The sequence below is a fragment of the Octopus bimaculoides genome, chromosome 23 (genome assembly GCF_046866305.1).
Source record: "Octopus bimaculoides isolate indiv1 chromosome 23, ASM4686630v1, whole genome shotgun sequence".
Taxonomy (NCBI): domain Eukaryota; kingdom Metazoa; phylum Mollusca; class Cephalopoda; order Octopoda; family Octopodidae; genus Octopus; species Octopus bimaculoides.
Window position 1 is genome coordinate 8745255 of NC_142950.1, and position 24454 is coordinate 8769708.

General features: G+C 33.3%; 2 long non-coding RNA genes across 2 annotated transcripts; one reads left to right on the top strand and one right to left on the bottom strand.

Moving 5' to 3' along the window:
• Positions 1-5151: 5151 nt before the first annotated feature.
• LOC128250625 (uncharacterized) lies at positions 5152-23925 on the top strand. The gene is made up of 4 exons (XR_008266654.2): positions 5152-5583; positions 6753-6866; positions 12581-12756; positions 22919-23925. It is a non-coding gene; the product is annotated as an uncharacterized LOC128250625 (long non-coding RNA).
• On the bottom strand, positions 13671-15846 carry LOC149131295 (uncharacterized). The gene is made up of 2 exons (XR_016238051.1): positions 14203-15846; positions 13671-13968 (listed from the first exon to the last, which is right to left on the bottom strand). It is a non-coding gene; the product is annotated as an uncharacterized LOC149131295 (long non-coding RNA).
• Positions 23926-24454: the final 529 nt, after the last annotated feature.

Sequence of the window (24454 nt, forward strand, 5' to 3'; positions counted from 1 at the left end):
ATTGGATGGTTTTTATTATTGAAAATTTTTTTCTTTCTTTCTTTCTCTCTCTTTTTTTTTTATATATTTTTGAAATTCTTTTTACTTTTATAAATGCGTCTTTCCAAATCTCCCGCTAAATCTTAGTGACTGACTTATCGATAAATTAATCAATAGTACTTGTGAAACTGACTTTCTTTAAATCCAATCCGATGTCTGTCTGCTCGAGAAAAAAAACTGCATATACATAGATACATACACACACGCACGCACGCACGCACACGCACACATATATATATACATATATACATATATATGTATGTTTATATATATACATATATGTATGTATATATACATACATATATATGTATCTATGTAAATGTACATATATGCGTATATATATATGTGTGTATGCGTGTAATACATATATGTGTATATATATATATATGTGTATATATATATATATATATATGTGTGTGTGTGTGTGTATATATGTATCTATGTGCATATATATATATATATATATATATATATATATATGTATATATATATGTATGTAAATATATATGTATGTATATAAGTATGTATATATGCATGTATGTATATATATATATGTATGTGTATATATATATATGTATGTGTATATATATATATATATATATATATATATATATATATATATACATATATGCAGTTCATTCAACTTAGTTCTGGCTGTTATTAACCATACAGTAGTGACTAAATCTCCTCCCACTTCCTTAACGCAGAACACAGCTAAAATGAGTTAAAGAAGAGATCTTTGAGCATACATTGAATATGGCCATGGTTTCGTTAACTGCTGTTTCTCTGGGAAAATTCAATTTTTTCCTCTGGTATTTAAAAAAAAAAATTATGATGTATCATCGTAGAAACTGATCTCAACTATTCTATATCCACGTTGCTAAAAGTCAATTTTGTTTCATATCCAATAATTCCGATTTCTCTTTTGAAACACAATTTTTTGTTCAATAGTTGTTCTACTTTTAATATATTTAATACAAGGAATGTTAAATGCTTTTACTAGATAAAATTCATTCAGTGAGGAAACAAATAGATAATAAACAATGTAAGAATTTACTAATATATTTTATTTATTACAACGTGTATGGGGAACACATCGGGATATGCTTTGGTCTTATTTCGACTTCATCAACGAAACGTTGATTTTTCTGCGTTTGCCGAAGGCATGATGGGGAAAAAATCCCTCGGTAAACAAATGATTGTTCCCTGATGAACCTCCATAATATTAGAATAGTTTACGTATTAAATAACTGGTATGTCAATTTATTTTTTCAACGATACTGTATAAAAGGTTATCACTACACTTGAGTTTGTATTATATCAGATTGCCAGTTCAGATGGGATGTTGGTGTATCCGTGGGTAAATAACTTCTCTGTATATCACTTCAAGGAGCTAACTAATTACTGCAGGTTAAGTATAATTTTTTTCTCTTAAACAAAACGAGCTCTATAAGCAGACACTTTCATGAACTGGAGGTACATATTGCCTCATTAATTTGGAATAAATAGCATGGTACTTAATCAAATGCATTCTTTTCTCAAAAATTTTATAACTTCAGTCAGTGTATACAGAGCCGTCAAATATTGGTCTATCGGTCGATGATTCTTTTCACATCTTTCTTCTGCGAATTCTTATATAATGTTGGAAACATGTAAAGAAAAAAAAAGAAATAATTAACAAAAATAAAGTTAACTAGTTCCCTGACCATTAGACTAAATCTCATAATTTATTTTAGATCTTTTTGTGCTTTTAAATATTTTGGCGTTGAAAAATACATCAAATTTTTCTTGAAGTAGCAAAATTTATGTCTACTTCAATGCGAACCAAAAGCAATTATCCATTGTCTTCTTTGATAAGACTTGAAAGAACTTTTATTTAAACATCATTTGAAAAATATCGATTTTTTTTCTTCTTCTTAGTAGATGATGTTTAGGCACTAAATTTTAAACCTGTTTGTATATTTTCTCATATTCTCGTAAAAGCTTTCTAAATTCACAATCCTCTACTCGCTAACACTTTAAATTTTAATTTTTAACTGATTTACTGCTATAATTATTGACTGCTATCTTTCTTTTAATGTAGGCAGCTATGTTTCAATATAAAGACGCCTACTTCAGTAAGATGCAACTCTTACGAAGTTGAAGGAAGAAACATATATTAAATACTGTTTTTTTAAAGCTACGAACATGTTTTTGTATGTTGTGTTCTTACATAATGCATAACAATTTGATTTTTCTTTCTTCCTTCGAAGAGACATTTTCTTGTCAATCAATTTTCACCATTAGCAGACGTGTATCGATCCTAAATGCATTGAGGTAATAAAAATTGATTGCAATTAAAACAGGAAAATATCTTCATCTATTTGCTGGTGTTTGAAACAACGGGTAAATGGTAACACTTAACCGTCTATACACATGTCGCTAGAATGTAAGAATTTGGCCAGGCCCATCCACATATACATGTTTCTGTGAGTTTCCATGGAGCCTTTCCTCGCAGCCAACTTATTTAATCTATAGAAAACACAAATCTAAAGCGTTGCGATTGCAGAATCGTTAGCACGTTTTACAAAACGCTTAGCGGTATTCCTTCCAGCTCTTTACGTTCTAAGTTCGAATCCCACCGAGATCAAATTTGTCTTTCTTTTCTTTCAGAGCCGATAAAATCAAGTGTTTGTGTCGATCAGAATCAACTCACCCATTCCCTTCAAAACTCCTGATATTGAATCCTGCTACGGATCGACCTTCCGTTACGAAAGATCTCGATCTCTTATACGCTACGGAAACCGGTTAACTGGATTCATGAGTTCACGGGTTCGAGAAAAATTAACGCAAATCCGAGCCGCTTTTGAAAGCTCTGAACTCTTTATAGGTTGTTATATTTATTGTATATTTTATCTTTTGCTTGGTTCAGTCATTAGACTGCAGCCATGCTGGGGTACCGCCTTGAAGAATTTCTAGTCAAATGAATCGGACCCAGTACTTATTGTATCGCTCTCTTTCGCCAAACTGCTAGACTTGCGGAGATGTAAACACACCAACACCGACCGTCATGCGATGTTGTGGAGCACACACATTCACATCGAAACACACACACATATAAGAAAGAGAGATAACAAAGGAATAAACGATTATCTTATGAAATTCATTAGCTTACAGCTGTTTCTGCTATAAGTTGTAGCGCACTCAGAATGCTTGGACAAAACTTTATAGCATCATCGGAACCTCAAATATGAAGTGCAATTTATTTGGGAATATATATATACCTCACCCCTCGTAAGCCCCGTTGAAATCCACTCACAAGGCCCCAGTCGGCCCTGGACTATAGTAGACGAGAGTTGCCCAAGGTGCCACGCAGTTGGACTGAACCCAAACCCATGTCGTCAGGGAGCAAATTTCTTACCGCACTGCCACATTTATGCCAATAGCTACGCCTGTATATACGTATGTATCTATGTAAGTATGTATGTGTTTGTATGGTCTCTATCGTTTCTTAGTTTAGACTTAACTTTATCCAGCCACTTGCTCGGTCGCAAGGTTGTGAAGGAAAGCATCTGCTTTTAACCAGCATCTCTTAAATCTTAAAGTCTTCAAGATTTTTATATTCCCTGATATCGTGAAAATCTGTAGTGTATGAATTAAGGATTCTCGTCCTCTCTTGAAGAATGCAATTTCAGCCATACTTTGCTCCAGGCGTGTTGGTATTTATCCTGTTGCTCCAATAATAATAAAAGCGGAAAGCCTTTCTTGGATGCGCAAACTCCTTATTAATGGTCCATAGATGTCCTTTTTCTCTTGTAATTTACTATCTCAGTTAATGAACAGGAGTGGAGGCGCAATGGCCCAGTGGTTAGGGCAGCGGTCTCACGGTGATAGGATCGTGGTTTCGATTCCCAGACCGAGCGTTGTGAGTGTTTATTGAGCGAAAACACCTAAAGCTCCACGAAGCTCCAGCAGGGGATGGTGGTGAACCCTGCTGTACTCTTCCACCACAACTTTCTCTCACTCTTACTTCCTGTTTCTGTTGTGCTTGTAAATCTAAGGGTCAGCCTTGTCACAATCTGTGTCATGCTGAATATCCCCGAGAACTACGTTAAGGGTACACGTGTCTGTGGAGTGCTCAGCCACTTGCACGTTAATTTCACGAGCAGGCTGTTCCGTTGATCGGATCAACTGGAACCCTCGACGTCGTAAGCGACGGAGTGCCAACAACAACATGGTACCAGTACCCTAGACTCAATGAGAACCTAAACGACATTAATTACATTAGAGATCAGGAGTCTAAATGATAGCTTAACTATAAAGTGAAGATTGCAAAGCAGTTTCAATTCCTGGCTAGCACCATATCAGAACAATTAAGCAGCTAATAATTATTGGGAAAAATATTAATGTTTTACTCCTAAATTTTTCTATTTATTTACAAGCAGAAATCAATATTTTCGTTAATTTTTATTTTATATATGGGTTCCTAATAGTATCGATTTCCCTATTGAATTTACCAAACGATTAACAAATAAAACGAACCCATAAATAAGTCAAAAACTTGTATTTTAATGCATTTATAATTAGCTTTAAATTAACTTTTATTATTCAGGCTCACAGTTTTGAGTTAATTCGATGAAAGTTTGAAAAAAAAAGGAAGAAAATTCCACATACATGCATACGTACACATATGTATAGACATTATAGACATATGTATAAATATATTAATATATATATATATATATATATATATATATATATATATATATATATATATATATATATATATATATATATGTGTGTGTGTGTGTGTGTGTGCGTACACGCACACATATATATACATATGTATGTATATATATATATATATATATATATATATATATAGGTGCGCACACGCACACATATATACATATGTATGTATATATATATATATATATATATATATATATATATATATATATATATATATTTATATATAAACATATTGTGTGTGTTTGTATGAGGATGTATGTACTTGTGTGTGAGAGTACGTGCGTGCCTGTGTCCCAGAAATTTTATTCAACCAGATGTTGATTTTGTCTGCTTCGATGATAATGAGTGATAAATAGGGGTGGTTTAAAAAAACAAAAAAACACAGACACATACACGCACAAACATGAAAAAGAACAAAAGAATAACATCAAATTAATGGAATCGATGTAGATTTATTCAAACGGAAAAACTGCATAAAATGTAGAATTTTCAAACAAAATTTACCATAAAATTTGTGCTACTACTATCATTATTATTTACATAAACGAGGGTGGGAGGTTGGCATAAACGACAAAAACGCGGTACCAAAGTACATTGCAGTACCATGTTTTGTCGCTTTGCACTTTGAATATAACCGTAACTTGGGTTTAATTCGTTATATAATCGATAAAATAAATACCTGGTATCCACCGGTATTGATTCCAGTTGAGTACACTTCACCTCTGAAAACTTTACATTCTGCTATGCAGCATTATACAAGTTGTCGAGAGAACAAGGAACCTTTTAGGATTCGACCTGTTAGAAATGAACCTGGTTTTTATTTGTTTTAAACTTTTTTCAGTCATAAAAGTGCGGCCATGCTGGGGTACCGCCGTTGAAGAATTTTTGTAGACGACCTCAGTAATTTTTTTTAAAGTCTGGTGTTTATTCTGTAGTTCTCTTTTGCTGAAGCACTAAGCTCACATGCGGTAGTGGTGGGTGGGAGTCAAACACTCACACAATGACATGCACACAGACATACGCGCACACATATTCTTTTCTACTCTAGGCACAAGGCCCGAAATGTTTGGGGGAGGCGGGGCCAGTCGATTAGAACGACACCAGTATGCAACTGGTAGTTAATTTATCGACCCCGAAAGGATAAAAGTCAGTCAACCTCGGTCGGAATTTGAACGCAGAACGTAAAGACAAACGAAATACCGCTAAGCATTTCGCCTGGTGTGCTAACGTTTCTGCCAACTCACCGCCTTATATACACACACATGTATTCATTTCTGCTCTAGGCACAAGGCCCGAAATTTTTTGGGATGGGGCAGTTGATTAGACCGACCCTAGAACGCAACTCTGCTCGCCTACCGTGAAATATTAAAACATCTTTTTTCAGTTTATTGTATTTCGATACCCCAAAAAATCCACAACCTTCCGTCACAATAAACTACTATTGTCCGTGAAAGTTTTATATATATATATATATATATATATATATATATTTACTGCGGATGACTTGAAGCTAACTTTGTTCGTACACTTCGATCCCTGGATCTTTAATTGCTAATAAGCCACCCATATTATTTATAGTTTACACTTCTACCGTTTATCAAATCAGCACATGTTTTCAAGATGCTCTGCATCAAAATTCGAAATCACCGGTTTGTGACTATGCTTGCGACCGTAGAGACGTTTGCCTACCTTGTCAGCTTATTAAGATAGGGCTCTTGCGGCTAATGAGTGGTTTTGACTGTTATTTCTAGCAATACCCCTACCACTTTCTACCCTCTGTCACTCTAGTGACGTCTATAAATTTGCCTATATGTGTGTGTGTGTATGTATGTATATGTATATTTATAGGTATATATGTATATATTTATATAAATATATATATGTATAGGTATATATGTAAGACAATGCTATATATAACTCCTCGTAAAATACTGCGTAAAAGACTCGAAAGTAGCCTAATTTATGACTTTATCTACTTTCAGCTTCACCATTTACAACCGTGTTTCAAAATACTTACGATGTAAACATATCTCAGCACCATAACACCGAAGACTTCCCGAGGAAGAGTTCCTAAGCTCGAAATATTGAAATATAAGGTAAAATTACAAACCATCGACTTGTATTATTTTTTTTCTTATAACACGCACTGTTTTGGCATTAAAAATGAATCGATATATTGTTTAATATTCTTTAGTCTGTGAGCGGGCAAAATCGTTAGAACACCGAGAAAAATACTTAGCGGAATTTCGTCCGTCTTTACGTACTGAGTTCAAATTCCATGAAGTTCGACTTTACTTTTCGTCCTTCGTGGTCGATAAAATAAGTACCAGTTAAACTCCGGGGTCGGCGCGAACTTGCTGGCGTTGTGCTAAAATTTGAAACCAATATCTCTTAATCTGCAGAAAGTTAAAAAACAGACTCAAGTAGTGAGAATTTCGTGGACACATTTAGGAAACTCTCAGTTCTTTGATTACTTCTGTTCAAAAAAAAAAAAAAGAAAAAAGAAGGAACATATTGGGTAATGAAGTCGTATATATCCCTAAGAATGTAAAATCATTAGGGTTGGAATAGTTTATTCATATGCAACTTCGATCAGAATTGATCGGGAATGAGCTAAACTACAATAAATCAATGTTCAGGCGTAATCTAATGTTTGTACATATTTTGGATTATACGAAGATAAATCTTTAAGACATACGTAACGTTTTTCTTGACATGTTTCCAATGAAGAGAATTAAGGTAAATTGGATGTTGTATGTAATACACTAATGTTTTGCTACATGATGTTATCATTGTGAAAAAGATTACAATTTCCAATAAATATTTGAAAAATATATATATACATATATTTATAAGATAAAGAAGTGTAAAACTAGACGATGTTATATTATATACAGCGATAGAAAGAAAATAAAAATTATTTTAGCAGCTGAAGGTTTTTAAGAGTTTTCGACCGGAAGTTATTTCAGTTGAAAATTTTGTTCGATATATTACAACGAAAATACACAAGTGAAGCAAAACAACAACACCAACAACAACAAAAATTATAATAATAATAATAATCTCAAATTTTGACACATGGCCTTCAGTTTTTGAGAGGAGGGGAAGTCGATTACATGGATCCCCAGTACTTGACTGGTACTTATTTTACCTATCGACCACAGCGGAATTTGAACTCAGAACGTAAAGACAGACGAAACGCTGCTAATCTTTTCGTCTGGCGTGCTAACGTTTCTGCCAGCTCACTGCTGCTATTGCTTTTGCTGCTGCTAATAATAATAATAATAATAATAATAATAATAATCTTTTCTACTCTAGGCACAAGGCTCGAAATTTAGGGGGAGGGGGCCAGTCGATTAGATCGATTCCAGCACGTAACTGGTACTTAATTTATCGATGCCGAAAGGATGAAAAGCAAAATCGAACTCGGCGGAGTTTGAACTCATTTCGTCCGGCGCACCAACGGTTCCGCCACCTCACTGCTGATGCTACTGCTAATAATAATAATAATGACAATAAATACAATAAAAAATAACAATAATTATGATATTATTAACGGAATATGAAACTGTCATACGTGGTATAAAATGTAAAACTCTGCGTAAGTTAATACATCACGCATTGGAAAAGAAAAAAAACACACGAAATATTGAAATATGGATAAAACAACCTTTAGCTTGGTTTAATACAAATGATGTGCAAAGTAAGATTGCTATGTAAAGAAATTGATAATTGAATTTCAGCAAAATTTTACATATCTGGAATTTAGAAATCGAAGAGCAGAGAAAAAATGTTAAAGCAATAGATAATTCAGTTGGACATTATTTCGTGACTTCCGTTCAACACCAAGCTAGTATAGCAGGAAAAAATGTCGAAGATAGTTGTGGAATTATTTGTTTAATATCAAAATCAACCCACAAAATATTGCTTTTGTTGAACATGTGTAAATATCGATTATAGTAAATATTGATTTATTTATGTAAGTCCAAGTCCCGTTATTTGAAAGACGTATTGAAACAAGCTCTACATATAACTTGGTAGTCATGTTTACTTCGTTACAGCCAAGGTTGCGTGGTTAAAACGTTTCCATCTAAAACGTGTCGTGACTGTTCGATTCTATTAGGAGTTAATAGATGATTTCTGTGTAGAGGAAAATCGTATGGTGTCTTTATTTTGGCCTGAAATTTCCTTGTGTCATACAATTTAATCCTCGCTTTGTAAAGTAAATATTAACGACACACGCTTTTAATATCTTTGTCGACAATAAACGTGAAATTGATCTGATTAGTTTAAAGTCTTTTTAGACCTTCATCAGAGGAAGAGTAATAAACTTCCATTCGTAGGAGGATTAATGAAATATAGTTAATTATAATATATTAATTAGGTCTTATCTAAACTGGTCAGTTTAAATTGTGTTACAGTAACTACACTGACGACACAGCATTTTTGGCTAAGTAAAAGCATAAGGCCTTTATTTAAAAATTCAGATAATAACCAAAAAGCTAGGAAGGTCTTCGCCAAGAAAGGGCGCCTAGAAATCATTGTGCTGTTTGGCAACAGCTGTTCCTTAAATCGAGAAATATTCTCCACGGCAAATAGCCTTGAATACGATCTTTGTACACATATGTTTGAATGATCTAAATGTTTGCTTATTTGAAGCACCGCTTTCACACGCCTACAGTTATATATTTTTTAGCCGGGTCTGGTGTTACGCATGATCAGAGCATGGTTTGATACTGATGTACTATTAAGTAACGAATGTGTACTACGTCATTTCAGGGTTCTCTCTATTTCTGTGTGTGTGTGTGTGTATATATATATATATATATATATATATATATACATATATATAAATGTGTCTGTCTGTCTCTCTCTCTTTCTTTCTTTCTCTCTCTCTCTCTCTCTCTTGTGGTAGACGGCACCTGATGGTAGCGAAGAATCTAGAAATCCTTTCGTCGTCCCACCAAGAGAAGGTGTCTGGAAATGATTGGTATTGTTATTGAACACCTATTGCCTCAACCGAGAAATATTCTCCACAACAAATGACAGTGAATACGGTCTTAACATAGATTAACTCTATCTTGAACCTATTTGAACTGATCTAAATGTTTGATAAAATATTAAAAACAGATTGAAATAAACACTGTTGTCGTCTAGATGATCAATTAAAAAACAAACCTTTAAATGTGCTGCCTCACAGAAGGCCACTACCAAATTATTAAAACGAGTATAGTGGTGAATAAGGAATTTAATCAAACAAATACTGGTAACATCTAGTCATGCGTTGCCTAGTGGTTATGGTGTTGCACTCATGATCGCTAGATCATCGGTTCGATTCCTGGATCGCGGGGCACGTAGTGTTCTTGAGCAAAGTACTACATTTCACGCTGCTCTGCAGATAGGAGCACGCCAAAATCGATGGTGCATGGGCAGAAATGCTTTACTGTATATCTACAGCCTCTCTACATTCTGAGTTCGAATCCCACCTGCCTGAAGAAAGGAACGGGGGAAACCACCCAAGTATTCATCACAGCTCTAGTCATGGTGCCCAAAGTTCATGAAATCTACTTCATGGCGGCAGGGGAGGGTTACGGGCCCACCTAGATCATATAGAAAGTACTGGAAAGATAGTTCACAGACACAGGACCTGCCCAAGAGCAGATCACTGCTAGTGTGGCCCAGTAATATAATACAGTAATATAGTGTTAGAATCAGTAGAGCGTTAGATAAATTACTCGGTGTTTAATCCTATGTCGTTTCATTTTAAACTGTAATCTGCCGATGTCGGTAAAATAGACACCAGATTTAATTGACTGTGTCTCTTCTTTGAAATATTGAACAAATATTAAAAATCGATATAATGTATTTAGAAAGTGATTGAATAAAACAAAACTAAATTAAAATAAACAATAATTAAATAAATAAAATAGTAAATATTAATAAATCAATGAAAAGTTGTTATTTATTTAGTTTAATGCGTGCTAAAATACTAAAGGCAGTAGGCCAAAAACAATCTGTTATTTTTTTTATATATAAATAATTGAAACTAAACTCTAATGAGAAGAAAGTAATGACAATTTGTTATGAGAAAACCAAGGGAAATAACTCCGAAATTGGAACTGATGAAAAATGAAGTAGAAACATGTACTTGCGAATGTGTTTCATGTTTGTTAAATGCTGCGGCCTCGGTCTTATCAGATATCCCCAGCAATCGTATCCTATCAGATATCCTCAGAAATTGTATTAAGCAGCATGTATTTACGAAACGTTTGATAGGACAGTAACATTTTCTGAAGATGTTTCCTTAGAAAATCAAATTAATATTGTAATCTATTTTCTTTTACTTGTTTTAACCATTGAACGTCGGCCACGCCGGGTGACCCCTTTGAAGGATTTTAGTCAAACGGGTCGGACGGAGGATATTATATTTTTCAGTCTGGTATTTATTTTGTCGTCCACATTTGCTGAAGTACGACCATTAAGCTACAGCGAGGTGGACAATCACGCACACACACATTCACACACACACACACACACATTATATATATATATATATATATATATATATATATATATACACACACACCCATACACACTCACACATCGGATTTCCATATAGTTTCAGTCCAACAAATTCAGTCTCTTGATATTGGTTGGCCCGCGCAAGGTACTGCGCAGTGAGAATGAACACTATACCACATAGTTACAAAGTGAGCTCCTTAACTACAGAGCCATGTTTGCGCATCATGATATTCGAAAAATTTTACAATAATGCTTTTTGCGCGAAAAACGCATAGTTAAATGCATTAAATGCGAGCTACATACGCAATTTAGTGAACTCGAAAATCTAGTCCGATGGTACACTATAATATACAGTTAAACGCACGTAGAAAAATCCGTTAGGAAAGGGTTCGACTCGCAGTGGAAAGCATTGCATTTAGCTTACACCGCTACAACATTTCACGTTTCATTTCTTGCCAAAATGCAGAAACATTGCACAGAATCAAAGAAAACCGATACTGGCGTAAAGTAACAACACACATTCATTTCTCATTACAGAAGTCTTTCTTCAATGTTGCCGCTAATGTTCTTGGAAAGTCATGAACGTCACGAGGTCAATTTAACCCTCAACACTCATACATAAACACACACACACATACCTACTTTTCCTTAAAATATTACACTTCATGCTTGTCTAGCGAAGACCGCTATAAATTCTCCTAGTATATTCTCATTGGTATATTTATAAGTGTGGCCTTTTAAATCGCCGCTGGAATTTGATATACGAGTTGTCTCTGAAGCAATGTTTCACTTCTCTACTTCCATTTTAAAGAATAAACTACATACACTGCACAAAAAACCGGAAGTTGCAAATATATTGAATGCTAAAACGTTTACCTTTCATCATTTCCATAGTCGATAAAATAACTTTAAAGGAAACACTTCGGTCGATTAAGTCAATTAAAGCTCGCTCTAAAATGTGCGGCCTTGTGCCAATGTTTGGCGATCGATTTCTGTGTGATTGATGTCTAGAATTTCACAAATACATTTTGTATCGTTTGAAACTCTTGAATGGAATAGTGAAAAATATAGAAAATTTAAGAACAGGACATTTTGTACGTTGAATATTCTTCAGAATTTACTCTTTAATATTATAAATGCTTCAGAGAATTGTGATTGAGCTGAAATCATGCAGCATTTAAGGAAATAAATTTTTCGATGTAATATGGCGCACATAAATTGTCCATATTAAGATCTCAATTGTCACTGGAACTATTGTAGTTATTAAATTTTGTTCTTTTCTTTCCAGGCTTTTCAGCATCGATTCACGGTTTCGTTTGCTGCTTGACGCCGCCACTATAGAATCTATCCACTGTCACATCAAATTTCTTCATTAGAGAGAGTGCAGCAAAAAACAAAAACGAAAATGAAAGAAAAAATGATTCCACAAGATTTCCTGGAGCACCCTGCTTGTAATGAAGTTAGGTAGGTAATAAGGCTGTCTTCGTATATTTACTGAAAAAGTGAAACTTTTCATTACTAGAGATGTGATACAAAAATCTCTCATAGAATTTTTCTGATGCACCTTGTCGAAAGTGACATTAGGCAGGTAGTAAGGTCGTCTTCGTGTAGATAATGATTTGCTGTTTTTCTTCTTCCTTTTCTTTTTTTTGTAATCATCATCAGGGTTCGGACCGGTGCTCACCGTGCGTTGCATGTAGAAAGTTTTATTAAGGACGGAGGATCTGGGAGGACCTCTAAAGTACCCAGTACAACGTAGAGAGAGAAAGAGAGAGAGAGAGCGAGAAAGATAGACAGAGAAAGACAAAAAGACGTTTTCTGTGTCATTCCAATTTTGTTTTACATAATCATTGTTATCAGGGCATTCATTTTAATAACAATAAGCGGCAGGCACTACTAGGGTTACCAATCACCTACGAAGCTAATATGAAGAACTGTGAATATATCAAGTGTGTCCCTTTATGGGAGAATATTTCTTACATTTTTAAAATTGTTTTATCAAATTTTATTTCAAGGTATAACAATATTTTTCTTTTGATAATTAGTATTCATTTGCTCATTTTGTTAAAGCACCAACAAATTAGACAAGCATTAAATTATAGTATATCTTAATATTACTCTGCATGAGATGGCGAGCAGGCAGAATCATTAGCACGCCGGAAAAAATGCTTAGGGGCATTTCGTCCGTCTTTATGTTCTGCATTCTAATTCCGTCGAGGTCAGCTTTGCCTTTCATATTATCGTGGTCGATAAACTATCAGTTGCGCACTGGAGTCGATGTAATGAACTTACCCTCTCCCTTGAACTTCCTCACCTTGTGCCAAAATCTAAGGCCATTATTATAACTTTGAAGTAGCGAGTTGGCAGAATCGTTAGCATGCTGAGTAAAATGCATTGCGGTATTTCACCCGTCTTTACGTCTTGAGTTCAAATTTCATCGGGGGCGAATTCGGCTTTCATCTCTTCGGAGCACTAGAGTCGATGTAATCGATTTACGCTCACCCGCGAAATTTGTGGTCTTGCGCCAAAATTTGAAACCGATATTGCTCATCGTGGCAAAAATATACTTCAAAAATTTCTCGTCAGTTGTTGGGTTGCCTTATAAATTCTTTCGCTTCTCTCTCTTATTTTTTTTTTTTTTTTTTTTTACAACTTGACTTTGCATTGTAATAATATCTGAAAAGAGATGAAGATTTATTCAAATTTTAAAAATCATGAGCATTTGTGCAGGAAGAGTAGAACTACAAAAATAGAAAAAGAATCCATATAACTACGAAAAAATAAAATTTTGTGTTTATTCAAGTAACATAGGAAAGGTTAAACATTAAAAATAAAAAAAATAATAAAAAGCGAATGAATTTATCTGACAAACATATAGATACTGTATAGCTGAATAATTCCAATAAATACCATTATTTATTCATTTCACATTTCAACTTTGCAAATTACTCCATTTAGAATTCGAGAATTCTTTAAAAAATTCAGTAAGACGGTTTGGTTTTATTTCCATTATCAACAGCGTACAAATTAGGCTATGGGGAATTATTCTCACAATATTCACTGCCAGAGACGGAGCTGCTCGCTATGCCAATTCTCTAAGGATACATACCGTTTCTCTCGAATTAGAACTGTAGCATAAATTCCTCGACGCTTGTGTCGATCTTTTATTAAATTCTTGTATCTTTTTATTCATATATTTTATTTTATTTGATTTTATTTTATCGGCGTATCTTGATGAAAAAATAAATATCGTTTAAGTATTTCTGTTTTGACCAAATTCGTATTATCATTTGAAGAAAGCAGCTGTAACATTAAAAGAGGAAAAAAATAAATAAATAAATGTCTTTTGAGAGTTGATGACGTTAATTAAAGAATTAAATAGCGATTCGGTTGAGTTTCAACAAATGTAAACGTTCTTCATTTAGAAATTTTCAATAGTTATGACAAGTTGATAGTCTTTTGTTTATTTTTCATTTCTTATGAGAGTTATTCTCAGTAAAACTATTAAACAGCTCCATCTCAGAGATAAGGCTGTTGTTGGCACTCCGTCGCTTACGACGTCGAGGGTTCCAGTTGATCCGATCAACGGAACAGCCTGTTCGTGAAATTAACGTGCAAGTGGCTGAGCACTCCACAGACACGTGTACCCTTAACGTAGTTCTCGGGGATATTCAGCGTGACACAGTGTGACAAGGCTGACCCTTTGAATTACAGGCACAACAGAAACAGAAAGGAAGAGTGAGAGAAAGTTGTGGTGAAAGAGTACAGCAGGGTTCGCCACCATCCCCTGCCGTAGCCTTGTGGAGCTTTAGGTATTTTCGCTCAATAAACACTCACAACGCCCGGTTTGGGAATCGAAACCGCGATCCTATGACCGTGAGACCGCTGCCATAACCACTAGGCCATTGCGCCTCCACTCAGAGATAAGGTAGCTAAGGTAATAAAGCATTAGTCGTTGAATTCGTAGGTCTTGAGTTCAAATCTGCTGCAGGCGTAACGATTTTTCTTCTGAAGATATTGCATGGTGTGAAGGGTCTATATATAGACGTCTAGGACTTTATCTATGTCCTACAATTTTTTTTCTAAACTGTAGGTGGTTTGGCTCAAAAGAATTCGGCTGTTATTTTGCACAGGTCAAGTGGCGACATAAAAACTTTATTCGTTACGTCACTCTTTTTGTTATTGCTCAACTCCAGATCAGCCACGACAATTAATAATTAATCTTGATCTAGGCACAAGGTCCACAATTCAGGGGTAGGAGATTAATAATAATAATCCTTCCACTATAGACACAAAGCCTGAAATTTCGACCCCAGTGATCAACTGGTACTTATTTCATCGAACTCGAACGGTTGAAATGTAAAGTCGACCTCGGCGGAATTTGAACTGAGAAGGTAGAGACAGACGAACGCTAAGCATATTTCCCGGCGTGCTAACGATTCTGCCGGATCGGTGCCTCAATAATAATAATAATAATAATAATCCTTTCCACTAAAGGCACAAGGCCTAGAATTTGGGGGGAAATGGACTAATCGATTACATCGACCCTAGTGATTCGCTGGTACATAATTTATTGACTCCGAAAGGATGAAAGGCAAAGTCTACTTGGGCGGAATTTGAACTCAGAACGTAAAGACGCTCGAAATGCCGCTAAGCATTTCGCCCGGCGTGCTGACGATTCTGCCAGCTCGCCGCCTTATATAATAATAATAATAATAATAATAATAATAATTTCTAATAAAGGCGGAAGGCCTGAAATTTTGAGGTGGTGGTGGGAGGGGACTAGTCGATAACATCAACCCTAGTATTTCACTGGTATTTAATTTATTGATTTCAAAAGGATGAAAGGCAAAGTCGACCTCGGCGGAATTCGACCGCAGTACTTAATATGCCAGATTAAATATCAAATCATATTTTTGGTCTGACGTTCTACCAACCCACAGGTGTAGTATATGACAAAATGAAGATTTGAACCTGATCAAGTATTTGCGTGGATCTTTTATAAATCTTAAATTATATTTTTAAAAGTCGGTGGTAAATCCAGTTATTTCTCGTGACATGCGTTTGAGAGCGGCTATTCTGCAAACTAGCTCTAAGTATTGGATAAAGGTAGACCAGCCGACGTTTAGCAGTGAGAGAATACGAGTGCGTACTCGTGCTAGTATGTATCTAGGTGTGAGAATATAAAAGTTAAATCTCACTCAAATCACATGACCGACCATAAAAAAGAAAAAAAAATGAAGAAATCCCACATATTCGATTAATACAATTCTTGGTAATAACACACGCGTGAGCGCACATACACATACATACACACAATGAGAAAAACCCAAAAAAACCCAATAGATTGTTTTCTCCTGAGAAAAGTTCTAATCATGTTTTTGTTCGATTGAGTTTGGTCTGGGGGTTAACCACCAACAACGACGACGACGATAACAGCAACAACAACAACAACAACCGTAACTAGAAAATGGATTATCTCGATTACAGAATGGGATCGATTGTATTTTATCGACCTCGCGAAATTGGAAAAAAACATCGGTATGTATGATATTTATATTGTGTATAGAAAAGGCTGGTTACTGATATTTCGTCTGTCTTTACGTTCTGAGTTCAAATTCCGCCGAGGGGAAAGCAATCTCCTTACCTCACACCAACGCCTGCGTCTATGAATCTCTCTCTCTCTCTCTCTCTCTCTTTCTCTCTCTCTCTCTTTCTCTCTCTCTATTTCTCTCTCTCTCTATCTCTTTCTCTCTCTCTTTCTCTCTATCTCTCTCTCTCTCTCTCTCTCTCTCTATATATATATATATATATATATATATATATATATATATATATATTAGTGGAGGCGTGTGGCTTAGTGGTTAGGGTGTCAGCACCATGAGCGTAAGATTGTGGTTTCGATTCCTGGACCGTGCGACGCGTTGTGTTCTTGAGCAAAACACTTCATTTCACGTTGCTCCAGTCCACTCAGCGGGCAAAAATGAGCAACGCTGCGATGGACTGGCCTCCCGTCCAGCTGGGGGACACATACGTCATTGAAACCGGGAAACCGGGCTCGTGAGCCTGGCTAGGTTTTAAAAGGGCGCATTTATTTATTTATATATATACATACATATATATATATATATATATATATATATATGACAAAGAATTGGGTGGCTTGGAAGTCGAGACTGTGTGGCTGGGAAGCAATCCTCTTATTATACAACCGAGACTAGAAATATACGTTACTATAGACTCCTGTTGCTAAAAACAAAAACAAAAAGAAAGTAAGAATGAAAGGAAGAAAGAGAAAAAGAGTAAAACGGACAGAAATTTTGCTTGCTTTCATTTTCTAGGCATTGAAAGGTATATAGACGTAGTTAAGCTATTATATATTTCGATACCAATAACAAGAAATTAATAACAAAACACCAGCTGCGAACGAACGAACTTTCTGCCAAGAAGTTAGTTAAAAGAACAACAAAAAAAAAATTAAAAGCAGCGAAAAAAAACAAAAACAACAGCAAAAATGGATTTGTTGTTGTGATTGTTGTTCTTATTGTTGTGATTGTTGTTGTTTATTGGTATGAGCGGAAATATGATATTATAAAATAATATTAATCGGCGACAATTCTGTTGTAGAAATATAATTTCAATGTACAGTTAATAAAAATATGTATCTTTGTATTGTTGCATGTGCATCTATATATATATACATACAATATATATGTGTATATATATATATATATACACATACAATATATGTGTATATTTATATATATATATACATACAATATGTGTGTATATATATATATATATATACATACAATATATATGTGTATATATATATATATATATATATATATATATATACATACAATATATATGTGTATATATATATATATATATATATATACATACAATATATGTTTGTATATATATATATACATACAATATATGTGTATATATGTGTGTGTGTATATACATATATACATGTGTGTATATATATATATACACAGTATAGATGTGTACATATGTGTGTGTATGTCTGTGTGTGTATATGTGTGTATGTGTATCTATGTGTGTGTGTATATATATATATATATACACAGTATAGATGTGTACATATGTGTGAGTATGTCTGTGTGTGTACATGTGTGTATATGTGTGTATGTGTATCTACGTGTGTGTGTATATATATATATATATATATACATGTGTATATATAAATATATATACATGTGTATATATAAATATATATACATGTATATGTATATATATATATATATATATATATATATATATATATATAATATACAAGAATAAGGGCACGGAATCGTCAATTAGTAATAGAATTAATAATTAACAATTTTGCCAAGTAGTTCAGTATGAAAAAACCTTTATCGGTAAAACCATTTATCATCATAAATATACAGGGATTAGCATTGAGTTGCTTCTCCAACATACTGGAAATTTAGAAATAGCAGTCAAAGAACTACTGATTCTAAACTACAAATTTTTTCTCTAGGCAGATGGCGATATTTATGGCACACATAGAACAAAAAACCGAAGGGAAAAGCAAAAACAAACCTGCCTTTAGTTAATTGGATATGACGTTTCACGGTTAAGAGTAGAAATATCGCCATCCACCTAGAAAAAATATTTGTAGTTTAGAATCAGTAGTTCTTTGACTGCTATTTCTAAATTTTCAGTATGTTGGAGAAGCAACTCAATGCTAATCCCTGTATATTTATGATTATATATATATATATACATACTGGCATGTGTACGCACACACTTATATATGCACATCATATTGCTATTATTATTATTATTGTTTCTGTTGTTGTTGTTAGGGCAGCGAGTGGAGAGAATGGTTACCGCGCCGTATATAAAACTTAGCAGTTCGACTTTCTCCTTCATCCTATCAGAGTAGATTAAGTACCAGTGAACTACTAGGGTCTATGTAACGGACTAACCCCACCCTCCAAAATTGCAGGCTTTGTGCCCGGAGCGGATAAAATAATGCTATTATTAAGGCGGTGAGCTGGCGGTGTCGTTAGCACGCTGGGCGAAATGCTTAGCGGCATTTCGTTTGTCTGTACGTTCTGAGTTCAAATTCCACCGAGGTCGACTTTGCCTTTCATCCTTTCGGGGTCGACAAAATAAGTACCAGTTATACACTGAGGTCACTGAAATCGACTAACCCCCTCCTCCACCAAAGTGCAGGCCTTGTGCCTATAGTAGAAAGGATTATTAAAGCGGTAAGCTGGCAGACTCGTTAGCACGCTGGACAAAATGCTTCGCAGCATTTCTTCCGGCTTTTTGTGTAATTCTGTCGTAGCTCACTTTGCCTATCATCCTTTGAAAATCAACGAAATGAGTCCCAGCGGACCAGTGGTGTCGTTGTAATCGTCTAGCCTCCTCCCCACAAAATTTCACCCCTTGCGCCTTTTATAGAAAGGATTATTATTGTTTTTGCTTTTGTATATATATATATATATATGTATGTATATCTATATATATATATATATGTATATCTATATATATATATATATGTATATCTATATATATATATATATGTATGTATATCTATATATATATATATATGTATATCTATATATATATATATATGTATATCTATATATATATATATGTATATCTATATATATATATATGTATATCTATATATATATATATATGTATATCTATATATATATATATATGTATATCTATATATATATATATGTATATCTATATATATATATATGTATATCTATATATATATGTATATCTATATATATATATATATGTATATCTATATATATATATATATATGTATATCTATATATATATATATGTATATATATATATATGTATATCTATATATATATATGTATATCTATATATATATGTATAACTATATATATATATATGTATAACTATATATATATATATGTATAACTATATATATATATATGTATAACTATATATATATATATGTATAACTATATATATATATATGTATAACTATATATATATATATGTATAACTATATATATATATATGTATAACTATATATATATATATGTATAACTATATATATATATATGTATAACTATATATATATATATGTATAACTATATATATATATATGTATAACTATATATATATATATATGTATAACTATATATATATGTATAACTATATATATATATATGTATAACTATATATATATATATATGTATATCTATATATATATGTATAACTATATATATATATATGTATATATATATATATATGTATATCTATATATATATATATATGTATAACTATATATATATATGTATATCTATATATATATATATGTATATATATATATGTATATCTATATATATATATATGTATAACTATATATATATATGTATAACTATATATATATATGTATAACTATATATTTATATGTATATATATATATATTTATATGTATATATATATATATTTATATGTATATATATATATATATATGTGTGTGTGTGTGTGTGTGTGTGTCTGTGTGTGTCTGTGTGTGTCTGTGTGTGTGTATGTGTGTGATATACTACATATATATATATATATATATATATATATACATACATACGGACAGGCCATTGGCTAACCATAATATTAAACGACCGCCATTTGCACCGACGAAACAAGAAGAGAGACCTTTGTAGGTTAAATAACGTGAGGAAGCGTGATAAGATAATATAAGAACATATATGATATACTATGATGGTATTTGAGTGAATGACGTACGCTATAGACCTACGGTTTAATAGCTAAAGTGCTTTCTTCATTCATGCGATGTTCCGTTTCAGTGAGATTTGGGTAGATTTATCTCTGACAATACATTAGACAGATATTTGAAATGGAAGGAAACACTTCCTGGCTGCTCTGGCGCCAGAAGGAACAAAGCATTATACTTGCATGTGTATTCTGTCTATCTCCTGTCTCTTGTTCTTCTCCCACTCACTCTGTCTCTCTCTCCTTCTCTCTCAATATATATACGTGCACATACGCATGCACATACGCATGCGCACACACATATATATGTATATGTGCCTATATACTCACACGCACACACACATACGCACACAGATATGTATGTATGAGTAAGCGTGTATGTTTATGCATATTCATATACATACATACATACATACATACACTTATAGTTGTACACGTATATATACATATATATATATATGTATATATCTATACATATACATATGTATTTAAGTACACGCATAAACACACTCACACACACTACACACACGTACACACACATGTATGTAAATATATATATACATACATATACATGTATGTATACATTATTTATATATATATATATATATATATATATACATACATGTACATATATATATACATATGTACATGTATATATACATGTATATAAGCATATGTACAAATATATGTATATATATAGACATTTATATATACATACATATGCATGTATAGTTGTATGCCCGCACCCACATGCAAACACATAGAGGTATATATATATATATGAGTATGTGTGTGTATGTACTTAAGTCTATATATATACATATATATATATATATATATATATATATATACACATATGCATATATATATATATACATATATATATATATATATATATATATATATATATATACATATATATATATATATATATATATATATATATATATACACATATGCATATATATATATATATATATATATATATATATATATATATATGTATGAGGGGCTCTCTGTGTGTACTTGAGTATGCGTGTGTTTGTATGTATATGTAGTGGTACATGTGCTTAAATATACATAGAGACATAGTTATTCATTAAAGGTAGTTAAAGACTACGTGAGAATTCTTAAGTACATTCCAATTATTTACTTAGTTCCTTATTTACTTTATCATTGACCCGTTTCGTCTCGTCGGTCTTCAGAAAATCCTCACATTTTTTGCCCTTTCCACCAACATTTACCGTTGAATAAACTATTACAAACAGCAGCCATGTGACTACTATTAATCTCATCTCTGTTATTGATGAATACTAGACGTACAAAACTTTAATTAGTATGTGAAGCAATCAATTTAATAGCTATTTATTTTCATATCTACTACTATAGATAATATTGCTCCACAGCGTATGTCAACAGGTAACTAAACTGATGTTTATATTGCTCTGTCCTGGCTATTTTATCATAACATTCATGTCTCCTCCGTGGCAGATTCATTTTTGTTCTATTTTAAAGATACAATATTGTATGTATTAATTGTCAAAACTACAATATATGTGTATGTGTGTGCGTGTGTATACACTCCAAACAATAAGGCAAATAAATCTTTTAACACATATTTAATGGTTCGTTAGAATAGTTTCTGCACTAATTCTGCTTGCAACGCCAGTTTACATAAAATTCGAAATGAAAATTTACGTAATATTTGCGGTTTTGGACATTAGAGTGTTACTTCATCAACGGATTATATAGTTTAGTGTGTTTTACGCGTACGTTATATTTAACACATTTCTATGGATTTGAATGCTGAAAGAGATTCGACACGTTTAGTATCGGACAAAATTTTCCCTTATAGCGTGACGTCATCAGACAGCCAAGCAACATGTTTCTGCGTAGCGACACTTCATCAGAGAAAGGCAACCCAGTTAACTTGCATTTCGACCGGAAAGTACTGCAACTCACTGAGTTTAAAGAACAAGCGCATCACCAGCAACTGCAATTACATTAATTCGATATTGTTGAGTTATGGTTTCGTTTAAGAAACAGCTATTTATTAATCACTATAGTTTACTAAACAAATTTCCAAGAAACGAAATAGTTACGCCAATGAAGTCTCATTGTTATGAGATTAGGTTTACGATGACGTCAGGACAGAAACTTTACAAAAGAATAGGGTAGTGGCAGTAACATGCAATGATAAAACTGAACAATCCCATTCTTCCTTGAAAGAATGTCCACCTTCGTGGAAAAAAATTCATCTCATTTCAAAGAATACAAAGTTATAAAATAGAGATTTATCAACGTTTTTCCTGAAATGCAAACAAGCATTGATATTTTGCAGAAGCTAACAGCAAAGGAAACTACTAAATAAAATAAAGCAGAAATTAGTACAAAAGGAAACGACCAGAAAATGGAAGCCGACGGTACAATACGATTGGAGCTATTGTTTGCGAATCGATATATGTTGAGAGATATTTTAGCAGCGAGTACAAGACTGCTAAAGAATCATAGATTGGAAACGGTTAATATTTTTTCTTATAAGCCAGAAATCGAAGATAATTCTTCTTTATACAGTAGGACAATTTTTATTATCATCTGCCTGACAATTGTTATATATAAGTGTCTCTTATAAAGATGTCATCCAATACATTGAAATCAATCTGTATTAAAGGCGTTGCTGAAAAAAAATAACAGCGTTCGTCAGCCATTGCGATCATCGTTGTGCTGTATCACACCCTCTTCTATTTTACTGCGTTTATGTATTTTAGTACTCTTAACCGCTACCTGTATAGTATTATATATTAACTGGCACTCCGTCGGTTACGGCAAGGGTTCCAGTTGATCTAATCAACGGAACAGCCTGCTCGTGAAATTAACGTGCAAGTGGTTCGGCACACCGCAGGCGCGCTTACCCTCAACATAATTTTCAAGCGGATCCAGAATGACAGAGAATATGACAAGGCTGGTCCTTTTGAATTACAGGTACTACTTTATTTTGCTAGTTGGGTGTTTTGGAGCCACGTAAAATGAAATAAAATGTTTTGCTCAGTGAGACAACGCGCTTCCATGAAATGGAACTTACGACGTTGCAGTTGTTACGGTTGTTCTACGATACATTTCGGAATCACCTTAATTCAGCAAAATTGTGATCACTGGTTCAAGAATATTTAATGTGTCTAGTAATATAGTAATGAACGTATCCTTCTTTCTACAATACAATAATTTCTATTTGGGAGAAATTTGGTCGTTATTTTTTCCATCAACTCAAATGTTGACGTAAAAGCACGTCTCCCGTCTTTATATTTAGATTCCTTATAATTATTAGAGCACCTATTCAAATTCTCAATAGGTGTTTATTCCTTCCGGCGTAGATACTTCTCTAACCACTATT